This window comes from Tenrec ecaudatus, chromosome 7, assembly GCF_050624435.1.
Source record: "Tenrec ecaudatus isolate mTenEca1 chromosome 7, mTenEca1.hap1, whole genome shotgun sequence".
NCBI lineage: Eukaryota > Metazoa > Chordata > Mammalia > Afrosoricida > Tenrecidae > Tenrec > Tenrec ecaudatus.
The window spans coordinates 86,376,948-86,397,422 of NC_134536.1; positions in this window are offsets into that span (position 1 = coordinate 86,376,948).

Sequence of the window (20,475 nt, forward strand, 5' to 3'; positions counted from 1 at the left end):
GGTCTGGGGCGGCTGGCCCCAATACCAACTACTTGTTCACCTGCCCTTCCCTCCAGAAGAATTTATCTCAGAGGATGGCACTGAATCTTCAGCTCCAGGAGAGGGACATTTCTGATCAGAGCACACGGGAGCAGATGAAGGGGATTGGAGAGTGGAGCACATCCTGGCCCACCAGGCCTTGGGGACAATGTTCCCACTCAGAGCAGCCAGTCCACAGAGAGGACCACATTGGCCGACCCCACTAAGAGACACGACGTCCCTCACTGACCCATAGTCCTACAGGGGACAACACTGGAGGCAGAGTGTGGAAATTGCTCCCGATCTGATCCTGCCACATTGAGGCAAAGCACTAAGGGGATGCAACAGAGCAGCAAGGGAACAGAGCGGCGAGGTCTCCAGGGAATGCCGAAGGGATACTTTGCGGCCAGGGTGTGGTGCCCCAACAGACTGGACTGGAAAACACTCCTAAAAGCCAACAAATAGTCCTTGAGCTAACTATATGCTTTTTTTTTCTTGTTGTTGTGTTTTGTTTTGATTTTTTTGTCATTGGATTGTTGTTGTTTTGTTGCATACTGTTGCTTGGTTTTGCTCTGTCTTGGTTTTGGGCATGTTATTATCTCCGCAGGTCTGTCTAAATAAGACAAGTTGGATGAATGCTCTAGGGGAGAAAACAACGTGACCTACAGTTCTGGGGGTGGGGTGGGGGCATAGGAGAGAGGCAGGTGGGGGGAAAGGAAGTGGTGTTAATAAACCCAAGGACAAGGGAACAAAAACTGATCCAAATCGGTGGTGAGGAGAGTGTAGGAGGCCTGGAAGGGTGTGATCAAGGGTAATGTAACCAAGAGGAATTACTGAAACCCAAATGAAGACTGAACATGATAGTGGGACAAGAGGAAAGTCAAAGGAAATAGAGGAAAGAGCTAGGAGGCAAAGGGCATATAGAGAGGTCTGAATAAAGGCATGTACATATGCAAATATATTTATGTATGAGGATGGGGAAATAGATGTACGTGCATATATTTATAGGTTTAGTATTAAGGTAGCAAGTGGACATTGAGCCTCCACTAAAGTCCTCCCTCAATGCAGGAGCACTTTCTTCTATTAAGCTGGCATTCTATGATGCTCACCTTCGCGACACAATCGCAGAAGACAAAGCAGGTGCATAAGCAAATCTGGTGAAGAAAGCTGATGGTGTCCGGCTATCAAAAGATACAGTGTGTGGGGTCTTAAAGGCTTGGAGGTAAACAAGCAGAAATCTAGCTCAGAAGCAACAAAGCCCACATGGAAGAAGCACACCAGCCAGTGCAATCATGAGGTCCCTAAGGAATCAGGTATCAGACATCATCAGAACAAAAATCATATCATTGTGAATGGGGGGAAGTGTGGAGTGGAGACCCAAACCCATCTGTAGGCAATTGGACATCCCCTTACAGAAAGGTCTCAGGGAGGAGAAGAGCCAGTCGGGGTGTGATGTAGCAACAATGAAACATACAACTTTCCTCTAGTTCCTAAATGCTTCCTGCCCCCGCCCCCCACTATCATGATCACAATGCTACCTTACAAATCTGACTAGACCAGAGGATTTACACTGGTACATATGGGAACTGGAAACACAGGGAATCCAGGATGGATGATCCCTTCAGGACCAGGGGTGTGAGTGGCGTTATTGGGAGGGTGGAGGGAGGGTGGGTTGGAAAGGGGGAACCGATTACAAGAGTCTACATATAACCTCCTCTCTGGGGGATGGACAACAGAAAAGAAGGTGAATGGAGACACCAGAAAGTATGAGATATGACACAATAATAATGTATAAATTATCAAGGGGAGGGAAGTATAAAAATTAGGAGCGAATGCCAGGGGCTTAGGTGGAGAGCAAATGCTTTGAGAATGATGAGGGCAATTAATGTACAAATGTGCTTTACACAATTGATGTAAGTATGGATTGTGATAAGAGTTGTATGAACCCCTAATAAAATGTTTTTCAAAAATAGGGCTTCTCATCTCTTTTATTATGACCATTACCCAGGAAGTAGGCAAGAGATGATCCGTTTTGTAGAATAGTTACATTCAGAGATCAATTGCTGTATAAAGGGGTATAGACCAAGAAGAAGTAACAGGTATATTAAAAAATCGTATTGAGTTAATTTTTGAGGAGGCTGTTTAATAATACCAGATGCTTTGGGTGTTAGATTAGTGTGGATTGACTTGACTATTGATCCATCATTGAGTGGCTTTTGTCATGAAAAACATACCATTGTCAGACTAAGAATGGTCCAAAAGGCCAAATACATTACACATATTCATTTCCAGGACCATGATGGTGTGATTGGACTCAGCTGATTAGCCTAGAACAGTAACACTGGAATTGGAAGGGAATGTCAACAATGGTGAGGTATCCCTTTTAGCTTTCAGAAGTGGATCAAATATCCAATGTGATCCATGAGTCAGAAATGAGCAATAGCTATGTCTGTGTCATGTGACATTTCCCACAAGAGAAATGGGTCATTTATAGGAGGAGTAAGACATCTGGCACGCACTATTGGGTCCTGTGTGCCTAGGCTATGATGGCAGACGCTTCCACATCTGACTTGATGCTGGATCCAGCAGATATGGGGACAGTCTGGGTTGTGCAGACTTAATCAGCAGTTTGATTCTAGCATATTTCATTAAGGAATGAATCCTTATCATAGTCACCTACATGAGTGAGCCAGACTGTTTCGTCGTCACTGTTTATGGGTCTAAGAGGGGATTTCTTTAATCTATCAGTCTGTAGTTTTCCAAATGGCAAATAAAAAAAAACCATTGGCAACACCCAAAGAGTCATTAAAAAGATTATCAAGTGAAGAAATTGATGGTGCCTAGCTATCAAAAGATATAGCGTCTGGGGTCTTAAAGGCTTGAAGGTAAACAAGAAGCCATCTATCTGAGAAGCAACAAAGCCCACATCGAAGAAGCACACCAGTCTGTGTGATCATGAGGTGTCAATGGGATCAGGTGTCAGGCATCAAAGAACAAAAATCATATCATTGTGAATGAGGGGGAGTGGGGAGTGGGAACCCAAAGCCCATCAGTAGGCAACTGGACAGCCCCTTACAGAAGGGTCACAGGGAGAAGACTAGCCAGTCAGGGTGCAGTGTAGCAACAATGAAGGATACAACTTTCCTCTAGTTCTTTAATGCTTCCTCCCTGCACTATCATGATCCTAATTCTACCTTACAAATCTGGCTGGACCGGAGGATGTACATTGGTACAGATAGGAACTGAAACACAGGAAATCCAGGACAGATAATCCCTCAGGATCAGTAGTGAGAGTCACGATGAGAGTCGCGATGAGAGTGGCGATACTGGGAGGGTGGAGGGAGGGTGGGGTGGAAAGGGGGAACCGATTACAAGAATCTACATATAACCTCCTCCTTGGGGGGTGGACAACAGAAAAGTGGATGAAGGGAGATAATGGACAGTGTAAGACCTGACAAATAAGAATAATTTATAAATTCTCAAGGGTTCGTGAGGGGAGGTGCAGGGAGGGAGGGAAAAATGAGGAGCTGATGCCAAGGACTTAAGTTGAAAGAAAATGTTTTGAGAATGATGATGGCAATAAATGTACAAATGTACTTGACACAATGGTTGTATATATGGATTGTGTTTAGTTGTATGAGCCCCCAATAAAATGATTTAAAAAATAAAGTAAAAAGAAGGAGGGATGGAAGCAGGAAACACAGAGGATGTGGGTTAAAGGATGGCACACTGTGAGAACCTCAAAGGACGGATTGAAACAAACTGTATATAAATTATTGTAAACCTGATCGTCTGCTCCATAAAACTTCATCTAACTCACATGAAAAAGTTTGTTTTGTTAAAAAGAAAATTAGTATGTCCATCAAAAGGATTATTGGCCACAGCTATGAGAAGGGTTAACGTTTTACTCACTGAGAGGACCAACCACATCATGTTGTTTCTACAGAGCCGAACAGATTGGTGGGCACCATTGGATTTCAGTGTTGCCAAACCATCTGTAAATTAGCCTTTGCTGGGGCTCTGGGGCTTGCTGTCATTGTAACATTGCTTCTTACCTGGAAGAGAGTGATCAACCAACAATGCACCACTCCACAGGATGTTTTTATTCTGACCTCTGTTCACTTAACCTCTCAGTGTCTCTCAGCAGTTAGGGCCATGGGCACCTTTACTCATCCCACTCACTGCCATCAAGTCAATGCTGCCTCATAGCAACCCTGGTGGCTTTCCAAGATGGACGGTTTATAGGAGTTGAAAGTCCAGCCTTTCTCCTGTGGAGCTGCTGCTGGTTCCAAATCGCAGACCATGCAGGTCGCAGCCCCACTTGTAACCACTATACCAGTTTGGATATGGGCACTTCCAAAGTCCTTTCATATTTCTGAACTTGGAACACATGGTCTTTATCCTTCCTTTCCCAGAAAGCCATATCTCTGCCAACATCTTATACTCTCATCAAAAACCAGGATGAACTATGAAGGGCCTGAGATCCTACCCTACCTGAACACTAGCAAGGGGGTCTGATAACGATTCTTGGATGCTGGCAGAAGACTCTTGGGTCTCCTGTACAGCCATTTGCTGAGTTTTGTCTTGGAAGGGCAAGAAGAAAATAAGCTCGAGCTCTTTAGCCCCCATCGCATTCCCTTTACAAGTTCACTTTGAACTGGCTCTGTCTCCCCAAGGATGCCAAACCGACTCTTGACCAATTCTTTCTCATAGTTACAGCTACTCTCTTCCAGTACCAATTATGGCTCTCTCTCCTAACAGCCTAAAGTGGTCACGGCTCACACCGTGGCCAGCGCTGGAATGCATCCCTTCATCCTTTTGGTTTCCTTTTTCCTGTCAACATCTTTTTTTGTTTTTTAAAGTTACTTGATGAACACTTTCTCAGTTGCCTCACTTATTTTCTACGAAGGCCCAAGCAAGGGCGTTTTCACTCACCTCATATGCATGTGAAAGTTGGACATGAAATAAGGGAGACTGAAGAAGAATTGATGCATTTGACTTAAGGCGCTGGTGAGGAACATAGAAAATATCATGAATTGGCAGAAGAATACACAGATCTGTATTGGAAGAAGTACAGCCAGAATGCTCCTTAGTGACAAGGAGACGTTGTCTCATATATTTTAAACATGTTTTCAGGAGAGATCAGTCTCTGGAAAAGGATATCATGCTTGGTAAAATAAAAGGGCAGTGACAAAGAGGAAGACTCTTGACAAGATGGATTGACTGCAACTATGGGCTTAAAGAAAGCAACTGTGAAGATGGTGCAGGATGGGCTGTTTCCTTCTGTTGAGTCAGAACTGACTTGACAGCGCCTACATATAAAATATGCCACTTCAAAATAACACCTGACAGAAATGCTATAGTATTTTACTGATTTCCACCAAAATGATTTAATTTTGATGCATTTTGATACCTCAACCTGATGAAGTAAACAAATTAGGTCAAAGGGGAACTTATTTGAAGACAGGCAAGATTGATAAAATGTTATGGATGATGGATGTTATAATATGTAGATATTTTATAATTCAACTTTGTGTCATTAATAAATGAATGGTACATTTATATAATTTAAACTTTTCAATTAAAAGATTAAATAGGGCCTTAGATGACTCCAAGAATTATTAGGAACATAAAGACTTAAAAGAATCTGGGATAGAGATGCCTAATTAAAGTTCAATTATTATAATGATTAACAGTATAAGCATGAATATGCATAATGCAAAAGGGTATGAATGGCCTCGGCTAGCAATAGGAAAGCGTTTTACTGAATTAAAAAAAGGGCTAAAGTTAATATACTGCTCCTTCTGGTAAACTCAATTATGGAGAAACGGAAGGGCAAATTGAGTAATAGGTGGTTTTAACAGCAGTTTTATGTGTTAGTCACTACAAATACAATGAGAGGTGATGGAAATCCTTTTAACTAAATTCATAACATCCTAATAAACCCAGTAAATTTTGGATAATAATAGGTTTGTTTGGATGTAGGGTTGGCATTTTGCATTAGATCCTACATCTTGTAATAATGTCATCAAAAGAAGAAGAAGGAGAAACCTTTGGACAAATTGACATGAGCAATATCTTAACCCTACTTCCTCTGAAAGTAATTATTTATGAAAAAATGATTGTCCATTCAATTATAAGTTAGCTTAGAACTTGTAGAGCCAAATTGATTTTGCAAAGAATTGAATCCTCGAGTCTTTCTCTTTATGCAAAGAATCCGAATAACTGAAGCAAGGATGAATTATCCTGATTATTATCTCACTGCTCACCTTAGTAATATCAGGTTCAAATTCAGCCAATGTTAATGGAGCTGCAGCTGATTTGAAGGGTTTTCTGTCCATCTTCCTTGCACGAGGTCATCCAAATTCAGAGATTTATACCTAGCCATGGAGTATGCCAGGAAATTTAGAAGATAGTTATGTGGCCAATTGACTAGAAATGATCTATATTTATACTCTCTGAAAGAAAGGTGATCAAACAGAATGCTCAAGTTACAGAATGACATCATTCATATCACATGCAAGTAAAGTTTTGCTGAAGGTCATGCCCGAGAGTCAGGACAGATTCAGAAGAGGATGAAGACAAGGCATATCATTGCTGATGTCAAATGGATCTTGGCAGAAAACAGAGAATACCAGAGCGATGTCTACTTGTGTCTTATTGACTGTGCCGAGTTATTCAACCATGCATACCATAACAAACTATGGGTAGGCTTGAAGATGGGGATTCCAGAACACTTCATTGTATTCATGTGGAACCAGGCCCTGGATCAAGAGACAGTTATCTGAACAGAGCAAGGGAATACTAAAATTTAAATCAGGAACGTTGTGTATCAGGAATGCAAGCCTTCACCACACATTTTCAATCTGAATGCTGAGCAAATCATCAGAGAAGCTGTATTATATGAGGAATACAGGGGCATCGGCAGGCTCCTCAACCACCTGTGATATGCAGATGACATAACCTTGCTTGTTTCAAGTGAGGAGGACTTGAAGGACTTGCTGATGAAGATCAAAGATTGCAGCCTGCAGTATGGACTACAGCTCAGTGTCAGCAAGACCAACATCCCCACCCCTGGACCAATAGGTAACGTCACTGGAGAAAAGATTGACGTCGTCAGGAATTTTGTCCTGCTTGTATCCACAATGCATGTCCATGGCATTAATAGTCAGGAGATCAAAAGATGCATGGCATTGAGTAAATCTGCTGCACAAAGACACTTCAAAATGCTTACAAGCAAGGATGCTATTTTGAGGACTAACGTGAGCCTGACCTAGCCATAGAATTTCCCGTCGCCTCTTCTGTGTGTGAACATTAGACATTGAATAAGAAAATCCAAAGGCAAATCAGTGCATTCCAATTATGGTGCTGAGAAAGAATATTGAGAGTACCTCGTACAGCCAAAAGAACTAATAAATCTGCCTTGCAAGAAGTACAGCTAGATCGTTCCTTGGAGGCAAGTTTGGGGAGATTCATCTCGGGTACTTTGGACATGTTCTCAGGCAAGGCCAGTCCCTTTGAAGAAGAGGAATTCAGTTCCTGGGGAACAGCATCATACTTGGTAAAGTGGAGGGGCAGTGAAACAGAGACTCGACACTATGGTTCCATACAGTGGCTGCATCTATGGGATCGAGCATAACAACTATTGTGAGGACGGAGGACCCCGCAGTGTTTCATTCTGTGGTAAACAGGGTTGCTACGAGTCAGCACTTAACAACGTTTTTGTATTAGCACCCACAACTTACAATTCTGCCGGACTCTTCCCTAAACCATCTGACAAATACATGCAAAGTGAAATGCGAACATGGGTTTAGAGCCACAGACTCAGCGTCAACACCAGTAGCACGTGCTTGCTGCTCTGCGTGAGTGGTTTTAGATTAAAGTGCTTTCAGGCCATCACAGCTACACTCTCAGGTCAGAATAGGAGTCAGTTTACATCAAAATAGCTGCAATTTCTTTATCTGTTACCTGTCATTTTCTTTGAAAATTATTTTAATTTTCTGCATGATTTTTATGAACAAGAGACATTAAATAGTCGGCGATTCAAAGGCGTGTCATGGTTTTTCTAAGCAACATAGAGGTGTTTTGGATCCAGAAGATATGTCCTTTGGCCAATGTTACAGATAAACATATTATTTTACATACAGATGACTAAAACTCTGAATAGGAGCAAAACTATTTAAATTTCCAATGCCTGAAAAAGTTTATCCGAAGAGAAAATTCCTCAGGCACTTACTGTCTCCTATTTACAGAGAAGAGAATGCATATGAATAAACATATAGGAGAAACCGGAAAGAAGCAGGAGGTGGGGAGAGAGCACCGAAGTGCCATTGTTTAGAAAGAACAGATGGTTCGCAGTTGGTAAGAAGACAATTGCTTCCAGTGGTGTGTGACTTGAACCAAAATAAAAGGCTTCTTGGTTTAGAGTTTTAAAAAATTGCCAGAAGTCTAAGCTGACCAGAAAAAGGTTGGGCTATGGAGTAGGTGTAAAGAAAGATCGTTTGTATGGGCGGTTCCCCCCCCACAGGAGCCTGATGGAGCCCCACTGAGCAGCTCCCCACCAGCCAGTGGGTCCAACCCTGCAAGGGAGAGAGGGGAGGGCTCCCCACCACAACGAGCTACACAGCAAGCCCACGCGGGCACTGGTGCTCTGTCTGCAGGGTTGATCGGGTCAGAATCGGCGTCATGGCAGGAAGTTACCCTTGGTCTGACTCTGTAGGCCCTATCTTCACCCTCCTGCATTTTACACAAAATCGGTCTTAGTAGGAGACAGATTCTACTGTTTCGACGCCAAGTAACATCCCCTCCCCGCCCCCACCCCCGCCCCCACCCCACCCGTGTGGTTCTGGTTTTTACCATTTCCCAGGACACCTTACTCCTTGTCTTTCTCCTCAATTCATAAGTTACTATGGTTTTCATCAGAAATAGTTTTGAAACTTACACCTCTCCCCTCTCTTCCCCCCCACCCCCCAGAAGACATCAGAAGAAAACTCATTTTAAAAAGCCTTAACTAATGGTTCTGGCTAAACCCACAGGAAAGAAGTCCATTTTCATGTTTGTTCATATATTCAAGCATTGCTTAGCCAGTGCCTACTCACGTGTAAGGCCAGGCACTGGGGGGTTGGAAAGACTGGCTTGCTCTGACTTTCAACCCAGATGGGGACCAAGGACTCCTCACACACGGTGCTCCCCTCACAGGCCTGACTCACAGGCAACAAGACTAATGTCGGACAGCACACATCACAGAATTCAGACACTTAATACTTAAAACGTGTAATTTCATGTCGTGATGGAGGTATTTTCTGGCAAATAAATATGTTTCTAATCCATATTGGGCTCTGGCCACAGAATGGTTGTTCAAACCATCCCCCTCTGTGGATAATTTGAGGTTACCTCTAGATTATTAGCAGTCCCTTTGTTCCAAAGGGAGGCAGTGATAAACACGGATCCTTAACAGTGAAGAGGTGTTCTCTTTACCTGTGCAGTTGCCATGTGAGCGAACCCTTGCTTTTGTGTCACAGCTTCTTACGAAGTCCCTTTAAATGCGCTGAGCACTTTTTTCAGCTGCCAATGTGGGGGAGGGCACCAATCACATAACATTGCACACACAAGTATTTCACACTAACTGCACTCTGCTTGGTAGCATGGCTCATGTCAGACAAAGTGCTCTAGAGGAGGTACAAGAATGAGGTCCATTTTCCCTTGTTAACACAACCAGAGTCCTGCAAATGGCAACTCTTGGGCCCAGGGGGGAGATTCTACAACTTTCCTTCAATAGTTTCTCCTTCTGCTAAGCTTTCAAAGTGAGTAATATAGTCCCTCGCTACCAGCGAAAGAACAGTATTACTCCCACTTCCCACGTGTCTGCTGATCCTTCCCTGGAAGGAGGGGCCTTGTGCCAGGGAAGGAGAGGAAGCCTTTCTCGGTGCCTTCATCCTGGGCTGGCACGGGGGTTGTGACACCCCCCCTGTGCCTCTGCCCCTTCGCCACCCTTTCATTCTCTCCTGACCTTGCACAAAGTCGTCGAAGGTCACCACGTGCACACTCCGTCACAGCATGTTGACAGAAAGCCTTCATCCCTGCTAAGGAAAGATACCGGGTCATTCAGGGCTTCGACACAAAAGAGGAGGAAGCAGGTTATAGATGAACCTCATTCCGTTTCTCTTGCCCATAAGGGACATTAACATCGAAATGGATTTCCTAGAGGCTGTTGGAGAATCTTCTTGCCTGGACACCTCGAAGCAGCGCAGTAGTATGACTTAATTGTGGACGGGAGGAGGAAAGCTGGTGCGGAATGGCGTAGACCCCGCAAATCCTTCCAGCTTTAGATTTCTATTAAATTTCTATTAGAGATTGCTTACAAAATGTGGGGGATGGGGCGGCTTGGGGGACAGGGAGGTGGAAGTATTAGATGGCAAGTGAAACAAATCACCAATCACGTACCTACATTTAGATCCCCTTTGGGTATACATCAGTTGCTGATGAAAAATAACAACATTAATGGGAAGTGTCGACTGAAGAGAAATTGCTACCGACCCTTGTTACTTATAGGCTTCTCTACCAAGAGAGTCGGTTACCAGAGAGCCTGCTGGGGGAAAGACCGCCATGGGACAAAACAAGAAAAAATGATTTTCAAGTCAGTTACCCCATTGTGTCCCCTTCTAAACAACCGCAACCATGTTCAATGTTTCTATTGACTTCAGTGAAAACTTAAGACTCCATTGATTAATCACACTGAGAGACAAATCCGCCAAGAAGCCAATTGAATTAAAAAGTGTCTCTATTTGCTCAACAAGATAAATAAAATCTAGGAACAATCCTTTACCACAGACAGTTATGACTCAGTTGCAAACACCCAGCACAAAATGATCCTGAGGAGACAGAGGAAAATGACAGCCATCACTACTATTGTTAGCATTAGTAGTTGCTATTATTACCACATTTTATAAATAGCTTGTGAAAATAGAAATAGATGTGCCACCGCAAAACTTAGCCTGAAAGTGGAAATATAGTTTAGGAAAGAGAAAAAAAATCAAGTTTCCATGATTGTGCTTCTTTATATTAATGTTTAATACTTTCTGCAAAAATGTTCTCTTAACTAGGACTGAAACTAAAAGACTAACCCAACTTGCACATTTTCAGAAAAGGAACAAGAGATCATCAGTGTGCTGCACTAAACTAAATACTTTCCAAGTTAACAATGATCACGTAATACAGTAACTTTCCATTAATTTGGCCACAGTTTAATTAAAACCTCCATTTTATTTTATCAGATCTCCAAGAAGCTGGTAATTTGCACTTGCATTGTGCTGAGACTGAGTCTTTTGTTTGCCTCCAGTTGTTATCACCAGGTAATTCAATAATGATTGCTTTTGACCCGGCCTGGATATCAATCACAAAATTTATCACTTCACCATAGGTTGACCTCAGCCACAATCTCCATAAATTTCTCTAACTTGTTTTATTAATGAGATATTCTGGTTTCACGAGGCCAAATGCAGTGTGGTAAAGGGGAGCACCAGTCTTTGAGTAGTCTCATAAGTCAGTAGTCCTATAAAAGATTACTGTATTGCATTATACATCGTGGGCTAGATGTGCAGGGAAAACCATCAACCAAAAGCATGGCATGATCCTTTCCTGGGATTGGATTTAGGAATGTGTGCTCGTATCTTGTCTCTTCAACCCATCCTCCCATGCCATCTTGCTACTTGTGTTAGGCCTGGTTGATGACAGAAACAAATCCCGAGACACTCATATATGTAGAAGAATGAGCTTTGTGTCAAAGAGCAATTGTAGATTAAGAAAATGTCCCAGTCCAGTCCAAGTCAATAAGTCTGGTACCAGTCCATAAATCCCTCTTCAGTCTCACACAGCACTTGCAATTATGCAAAATGCAGAAAGATCACAAGCTGGCAGGCATAAAGTCTTGTGGCTCCAGTGATGGTGGAAGCATCTCCAGGGCTCTGGCAGGGCTGCACGTGGTCAATAGGAAGGTGGAAACAGATAGGGGGATTCTCACAGGTCTTTGCAAGTCTCCGCATGGCTTGTCAACAGGAAAGTGAATCCAGAAGGGGAGAAAGAGGAATTTCCCAGAATCCACCAAGAAGGCCACACCCACAAGGAGGCATTATCAGGCTGTGGCCTGACTGACAGGCTAGACTCCACCGCTACACTTATTTATCAAGCTGACATGAAATGATGTAACTACCACATTACCTAGAGTCCCACTGCCTGCCGCAGGTCTATGTGACCAACACTTCTAAACCTGATCCATCTTCCTAAGACCACTTAGGTCTGTCACTCACTGTAGCAAAGGTAACTGTAAAGTCCTCAACCTTCAGAATCCGCACAATCTCCTGCCCATTATATAAATCTTCCTCTGTCACACACGTTTCCTCATCTCAACACTCCACTACGATTCTGGTTCCAACCATGGTATCCACCTGAGTCATCATGTCCACCTCCTGTTTACCCGTGTCCTAATTATACTTCAAAGGAGCCTTGGTGGTGCTGTCAGATAAGAGTTGGGTTGCCCTGGATAGGACAGAGGCTGTACACTGGTACATATGAGGGCTGGAGGTACAGGGAATCCAGGGTGGATGATACCTTCAGGACCAAGGGTATGAGGGACGATGCTGGGAGGGTGGAGGGTGAGTGGGTTGGAGGGGGGGGGAACTAATTGCAAGGATCCGCATGTGACCTCTTCCCTGGGAGAGGGACAGCAGAGAAGGGGGGAAGGGAGACTCCGGATAGGGCAAGATATGACAAAATAACAAGGTATAAATTACCAAGGGCACATGAGGGAGGGGGGAAAGAGGAGGGAGGGGAAAAAAAAAGAGGACCTGATGCAAGGGGCTTAAGTGGAGAGCAAATGCCTTGAGAATGATTGGGGCAGGGAATGTATGGATGTGCTTTATACAATTGATGTATGTATATGTATGGATGGTAATAAGAGTTGTATGAGTCCCTAATAAAATGTAAAAAAAGAAAAGAGGAGAAAAAAATGATTAGGGCAAAGACTGTACAGATGTGCTTTATACAATTGATGTATGTATATGTATGAACTGTGATAAGAACTGTATGAGCCCCTAATAAATTGTTAAAATTTAAAAAAAAAGAGTTGGGTTGCAATCTGCAAGGTCAGGAGTTTAAACCCGCCTGCAGTTCCATAGGACAAAGATGAGGCTTTCTGTTCCCACAGAGATGTACAGCCTTAGAAACCCTATATTGGGTCGATATGAGTCAGAAGTGATTGCTGGCAGTGTTTTCTTAACCTGTACTTGAAGTTCAAGTTCTTCCCCTCTGGGTCACAATGATAAAAATTATAAAGAATTGATCATGAAATGCCTTAAAACATTTCTAATATATTGGTAGGTGTTGTCAGGGCTCTCGAGCCGTCTCTGACTTGCCGCGATCCTGTGCACGACAGAGTGCACGCCTGCCTAGACCACTCGGCAGCCCCCTTCCTGCCTGAGCTCCCGTTGCAGCCACTGTGCCAGCGTGTCTTCGCGACAGTCTTCCTCTTTGGGGTGATAGGTAGAATCATTTTATTTTCAATTTACTTTTGCCTTGCCTCACTCAGCTAAACTGCAAAATAAACTTTTCCTGGGGAGCTGAATCAACTTTTTGTTTTATTCCAAATGCTTAGCACAGCACTGTGGAGATTTATCAAGTAAGTTTTGATTTGATTTTCATTTATTTTGTATAGCTGACAAAAATAATCTGCAAAACCAAATGCAACCATGTATGCCATTGTCAAACATTATAAATTATTTACTATTCTTCTATATAGCTAGTAAACGTCACTCTTTGTTTGTTATTGAATCAATAGCTACCTCTTCATAGGGTTTATTAGTATATGAAAATTGTATTTTCACAGCCCTGACAAAAAATAAACAGGACAACGTGTTTCATCTATGATTCTTAATTGTATCACTTTAACATCTCTTTGATAGTCCAGGGGATCCTAATTAACATAAAAATTAATATACAAGACATTAGCTTTGCAATGCATTTGTAAAATTGTGATATATGGATTTCCTGATGGCTTAATTGTTTCTGAGCTAATCAAGATTTAAATAAATCAATTCGATTCTATAGGACTATGCCTTGCATGCACAATAAACACCAATGACAGAAGACACACCACCCGGCTAATGCTAGTGTGATTCCAGGAGTTTCTGTGATTTTGTTTTGGTTTATTTATTTGTTTCTAAGAGTTTTTTTATGGCAGTTGCTTCTAGTACATTCGATTAAGCAGGCTTTGGCTAAGATGTCATTCTCAGCTGTGATAAAGTTCTGTGTTGGTACCATCTTGGCTCATTCCCTACCAACAGTCCATTTTCCCTTGCTGTTGATAAGAGTCTGCTAAGGAAAAAGAAAGCTAAATAGCAGGCAGAATAAACCAACATCCATTCCTCTTGATAAGCAAATGAACCAAGACATGGCCTTGAATTTGGGCAAACTGAGCTTAAAATGGCTTTTATGGAACACATTGAAGAATCTGATGTAATTTTCCCAATTTCTTGGAATTCATCATCAGATGCTAACCAGTCGATAAGCATGACTAAAGTGGACTAAGGTCCTGTTTTTATATGAAATGTAAATGTAGCCCGCCTCAGGTCTCTCCCTGCTTCAAATTTTCTTAGGATAAAATCATTTAATGAAATAATTGAATTATTAACGAAGCATTTTCACCAGCCCATCAGTCACTGTTTAGGGATTTATATTTCACAAGCAAAATCAATAGTCTCCAGAGGACGTTGCTGCTTATATAGCAGAGTGGTACCATCTGTCAACTCAGAAACTTGGGAAATTTTTCAAATGACATGCTATGCAAGCAAGCAATTTATATGCAGAGACCTGAAAACAACACTTTCTAAGAGTACCTCTTAACTACACCAAATCTGACACATTAATAGTTTAAGACAAGGACATAGTTAATGAACCTTCACCACACATTCTTAGGAGTCAAAGGCAGCACAGATGCAGAGTTTTCTTAGCATCTAGATCAGTCGAAGACAGGCAAGATCTACTGCAACTATTGTTTCATTCTGCAGTGGATCAAAGCTACACACACCTATAGTCACACCAGTGTGAGTCACACTTGTGTAAGCATGCGCATTCTGCAAATAAAGTCAAGATTATAAAATATAGGTCCAGGAATACATCATGGCATCACTCAGCACAAGATGTTTTTCTTACTTCAGTGCCAAATAATCTTCCTCAGCGAATCAGGGAAGATGCCTTAGAAGGCAGGATTGTGGCCACAGAAGCCACAGGTAAGGTGGAAGTAGATGCTGACCATAGAAAATTATAAAATGATATACTCCGGACAGCGGTTTTCACCAAGCATTGTTTCACACGTTTTTCAAATTCCACTCTGTAATCCAGGTAAGAGGGCCGCCGGTGGTTTTGGAAACTGAGTTATGACTTATCCACATGAAAAATGTTTGCAAAGTGATTCTTGGGAAAACATTTTCCTCCTCTGAGAATTTGTGGAACCACTCCCACCATTAGAACACTGAGCTTCAGATGAGCTTTACCAAATGTCCCCAAATCTCTTCTAGGAAACTGCAAGTATGCGGGGTACAAGCATCCTTCCTTCTGAACTCTGTCACTAAGGGAGTGTCCTACGGGAGGAAAAAAACATGTCCCCTAACTACTCACACGTATTCATGCACTGTGTTAGCAGTGGATTTATTACAGTGGACTATTCATTCTTCATGGATGTTTATAATATGCCAAGCATGAACCTAGCTCTGACACTCTGGTGGTGAGCCAAGCAAAGAAGATTCATGCCTGGCTAGAGCTGCATTATGACTGAGGAAGCGGACAACAGCCTGTTGATACTAAATAAGACCTTACCTGAAATGTATAGATGTTTGCCATTGTCAGATGCTGCTGAGGAAGTTCTGACCCGCCAGTCTCACAATTGCTTCCATGCGTCAGTCCATTGTCGCAGCCACCGTGTCGACCCACCCCTTACAGGCTGTCCTCTTTTTCTGCTTCCCCTCCACTTTACCAAACACGATGTGAGGCAATGCAATGGGATTTTGAGTTCAAAGAAATAAAAGAAGGTAACAAAAAATTTTTGAGAGCAAAAAGCCATGTCTTGTTTATCCTAAAATGCCTGAAGTCCAATGCTATGCTTGCATTTAGTAGCTTTCTAACTTTTTTAAAAAGCAGTTGTTAAATTGTTTCTAAGAGCATAAAAAATAATTCTCTAACCAAAGCAGGCACATTGAAAGGATTAGAAATTTGCCAACGAAGCTTAAAATCTTTGGCTATCTAAATTCTAATGGTTCCCAGCTACCAGGAGCGCCCTTTCTAAAAGAGAGCACAATAGAAGGATTTAGACAGAATGACAGAAGAAGGTAGAGTAAATCCAGATTTATAAAAAAGACTAGACTTACTGATTTGATTGACTGGTGTAAATTCCTTAGACACATTCAAACCTAGAACTGAACCTACCCAAGCCCCCTTCCCTAGGGCTCACACTTCAGCCAAACAATGGACAGGCCTGTAAACAATAACACCCATGAGTAACACACTGCTCAAAACCATCAATTTTAAGGGAGCAAAAGAATAGAATTCACCCAAAAACAAAAATTCAAAGTCAGGAAGAGGCAGAAAAGATGAAGAAGTAGATATGGGAAACTCAGAAAGAGACCAGAAAGAGTGCTGTTACCTTCAGGGAATTGCTATCAATGCCATGAAACGAAATGTGTATAAATTGTTTAATAGAAAACCAATTTCCTCTGTAACTTTTTGTAACCCTGTGTGTGTATATACATTTACATATATATTCAAATGCAAATAAAAACTACACATAGAAAGCCTTTAAAGTTGCTCTTGGCCAAGGGGCTAAGTCTCCATCCTTTAGATGTAAGCATTGCACCAAAAGATCACAAGGATCTTGGTATCTCTTGTATAATTTTCTTACTGGGAGGAAAGGAGCTATGGTTTTATTTTGATTCAGAATTATTATGGCAGGGCTTGAATTACTTTATTATTGTTGGACTTGAGGGAGAGTCAGGATGAAGTCTAGGTGTGAAGCACTATTTGATACTTAAATTTCAGCCACACATCCTAAGGGGTCAACAGAGACGCCAGCTGGAGGAAAAAGTCATTCTCCCCTGGACAGCAGGTTGCTGAGCCAGTGCCAACCAATAGCACATTGCACAGTCAGGTAGAGGATTTAAAGAGGGGGTGTCATTTCATTTTTTCTTTCTTTATGTTGCTAGTGTGATCTCCTCCAAACATGTTTACTAGAAGAAGTAGGGAGAGGATGGTTTTACAGTCCTCGGTTGTAAAATTCTGTCTGTGTCTGGCAAGCTGTATAGAACAGAGAAAAAGACACTTGGGTCTTGGGTCTCCACTCTGCACTTCCCCCTTCATTTAATATAATATACATATATACACATACATATATACATATACACATATATACACATACATACACACACTTATATCTTTTTTTTTTTTTTGCATGATGCCTTATATCTGGTCCCTTGGGCACCTCGTGATCGCACTGGCCGGTGTGCTTCTTCCATGTGGGCTTATTTGCTTCTGAGCTAGATGGCCGCTTGTTCACCTTCAAGCCTTTAAGACCCCAGACACTATCTCTTTTGATAGCCGGGCACCATCAGCTTTCTTCACCACATTTGCTTATGCACCCATTTGTCTTCAGCGATCCTATCATGGAGGTGTGCAGTCAATGATATGATTTTTTGTTCTTTGATGCCTGGTAACTGATCCCTTTGGGACCACTCGATCACACAGGCTGGTGTGTTCTTCCATGTGGACTTTGTTGCTTCTGAGCTAGATGGCTGCTTGTTTATCTTCAAGCCTTTAAGACCCCAGTCACTATCTCTTTTGATAGCCGGGCACCATCAGCTTTCTTCACCACATTTACTTGTTCACCCATTTTGGCTCCAGCTGTTGTGTCGGGAGAGTGAGCATCATAGAGTTCCAATTTAATAAAAGAAGGTATTCATGCATAGAGGGAGTGTTTGAGTAGAGGCCCAAGGTCCTTCCGCCACCTTAATACTTGACTTATAAATATAGACACAAAGATCTATTTCCCCAACCTCCTATGGAGATCCCCTCATAGAGGGGCTTAGGAGAGGAGATGGGTTAATTAGGGTGTGAGGTAGTATCGATGAAGAACACAGCTTTCCCCCAGATCCTGGATGCTTCCTCCCCGCAACTACCATGATCCGAATTCTACCTTGCAGGGCTGGATAGGACAGAGGCTGTACACTGGTACATATGAGGGTTGGAGGTACAGGGAATCCAGGGTGGATGATACCTTCAGGACCAAGGGTGTGAGGGACGATGCTGGGAGAGTGGAGGGTGAGTGGGTTGGAAAGGGGGAACTGATTACAAAGATCCACATGTGACCTCTTCCCTGGGAGAGGGACAGCAGAGAAGGGGGGAAGGGAGACCCCGGGTAGGGCAAGATATGACAAAATAACGAGGTATAAATTACCAAGGGCATATGAGGGAGGGGGGGAAGGGGAGGGAGGGGGGGAAGGGGAGGGAGGGGGAAAAAAAAAAAAAGAGGACCCGATGCAAGGGGCTTAAGTGGAGAGCAAATGCCTTGAGAATGATTGGGGCAGGGAATGTATGTATGTGCTTTATACAATTGATGTATGTATATGTATGGATTGTGGTAAGAGTTGTTTGAGTCCCTAATAAAATGTAAAAGAAGAAAAGAGAAAAAAAATGATTAGGGCAAAGACTGTACAGATGTGCTTTATACAATTGATGTATGTATATGTATGAACTGTGAAAAGAATTGTATCACCCCCAATAAAATGTTAAAAAAATAAATAAATAACTAAATAAATATATATATAAAAAATAAAAAAAAATAAAACTCTCTCTCATAAAAAAAAAGAACAGAGAAAAAGAAAGGTGAAATTATTGATTTGAGCAATATTTCAATGTATACTACTAATTGAAATTACTTATTCTAGTTTAGACATCCTGTTTATTATAATCTATTATGGGTTTATTTTTTCCCTTCCAACATATATCTAATCTGCGGATGCAATTCTACTTGAGAATAGGGTTTTTCTAGTTGCAATATTAAGGCTATTAGCAATGTAGGGTACGTCCTAAACCTTGTTGTTGGTTGTCGCTAATTAGACAAAGAGAGTGAGAACTCATGAGGACTGTGTTCAGAGAAGAACTGCTTCTAGAGGTTTCAAAGCCTGTGTCCTGTGGTACCTCTGAATGCCAACTTAGTGGTTAGTAGGCGAACAGTTAACTCTCTGTGCCACCCTGAGACTCCTGCACTGAACCTAGTCACTTCAGGGTTACAAAGAGCTTTAGAGACACCAAGATAAGCAAGCACAAGCCCATCTAATGCCATAGACAAAGCACTGGGACCCAAGATCCAAGACCAGTTCATTTACTCATTGGACTAATGAGTTTGCTATCACATCTGGGTATAAATTTTGGCTCTTTTGGGGACACATTACCCAAACTTTCTGAGCTTCTACCTGCTATTCCATAACGTGAGAGTGAAAATGTGTACTTAGATGTTTTCATGGTGATGAATAGCAATGTTTTACAATTTACTTAATAAATATGAGCTCCTTTACTCTTTCTCCTAATTTTAAAAATTAGAGGTTGGCTCAGATAAGTGTGGCATTTGTGAGATTAAAACTATTTTAACCATTGTGTTAGTCTAGGTACATTAGAGAAACAAATCCACAGAAACTCATATGTATAAGAGAGAGTTTTATATAAAGAGTAAGTGCACATCAAGAAACATCGCAACTCAGTGCTGCCCAAGCCCACAAGTCCAACATTAGCTCATATGTCCAACACCAATCCACAAAGTCCTCCACCATTTCACAAAACAGACACAATGATGCCACTGCAGGGGGAAAGGCAAATCAGTGAATGTGTAAGCATCTCAGCACTGGCAGTGGTCTCCAACTAGAAAGGTGAGGCTCACAAGCCATTTATCTCTCTACCCTTCAATTAATCCCACATGTGTTTATCGGCCAGGTCGACTGTGTCTTAACTATGTCTTAACTGTGTCTTAACTATCTCAACCATAATGCTTTCTTTGTTTCAGTTTTGACTTTTGCAGCACTGGTTGAATGCCACGTGAATGAAATTGCTGGTGTCTCCAGAGTTTACTGTTTGTCATTGTGTCCTTCACCTCCTTGCACTTGACTTGTAGTAAAAGGTATTGCTACTTTCACTTTAGAATGTCCTTGTTGAAGAAGTCAGTCATGAATGTATTAAATTCTAACCTTGATATGTACCAGCTTTTTCTATTTTCTGTGTTGAAAGGAGATACACACACAAATGACTTTTCTTGCATGTGAAAAATGATGCTAATCTAAAGGAAAAACATTTGCTATGGAACCACAAACATACTTAGTTGCTTTCTTTCTTTTTTCTTTTTTCCGTAAGGAGCACCAGTTTTACTGA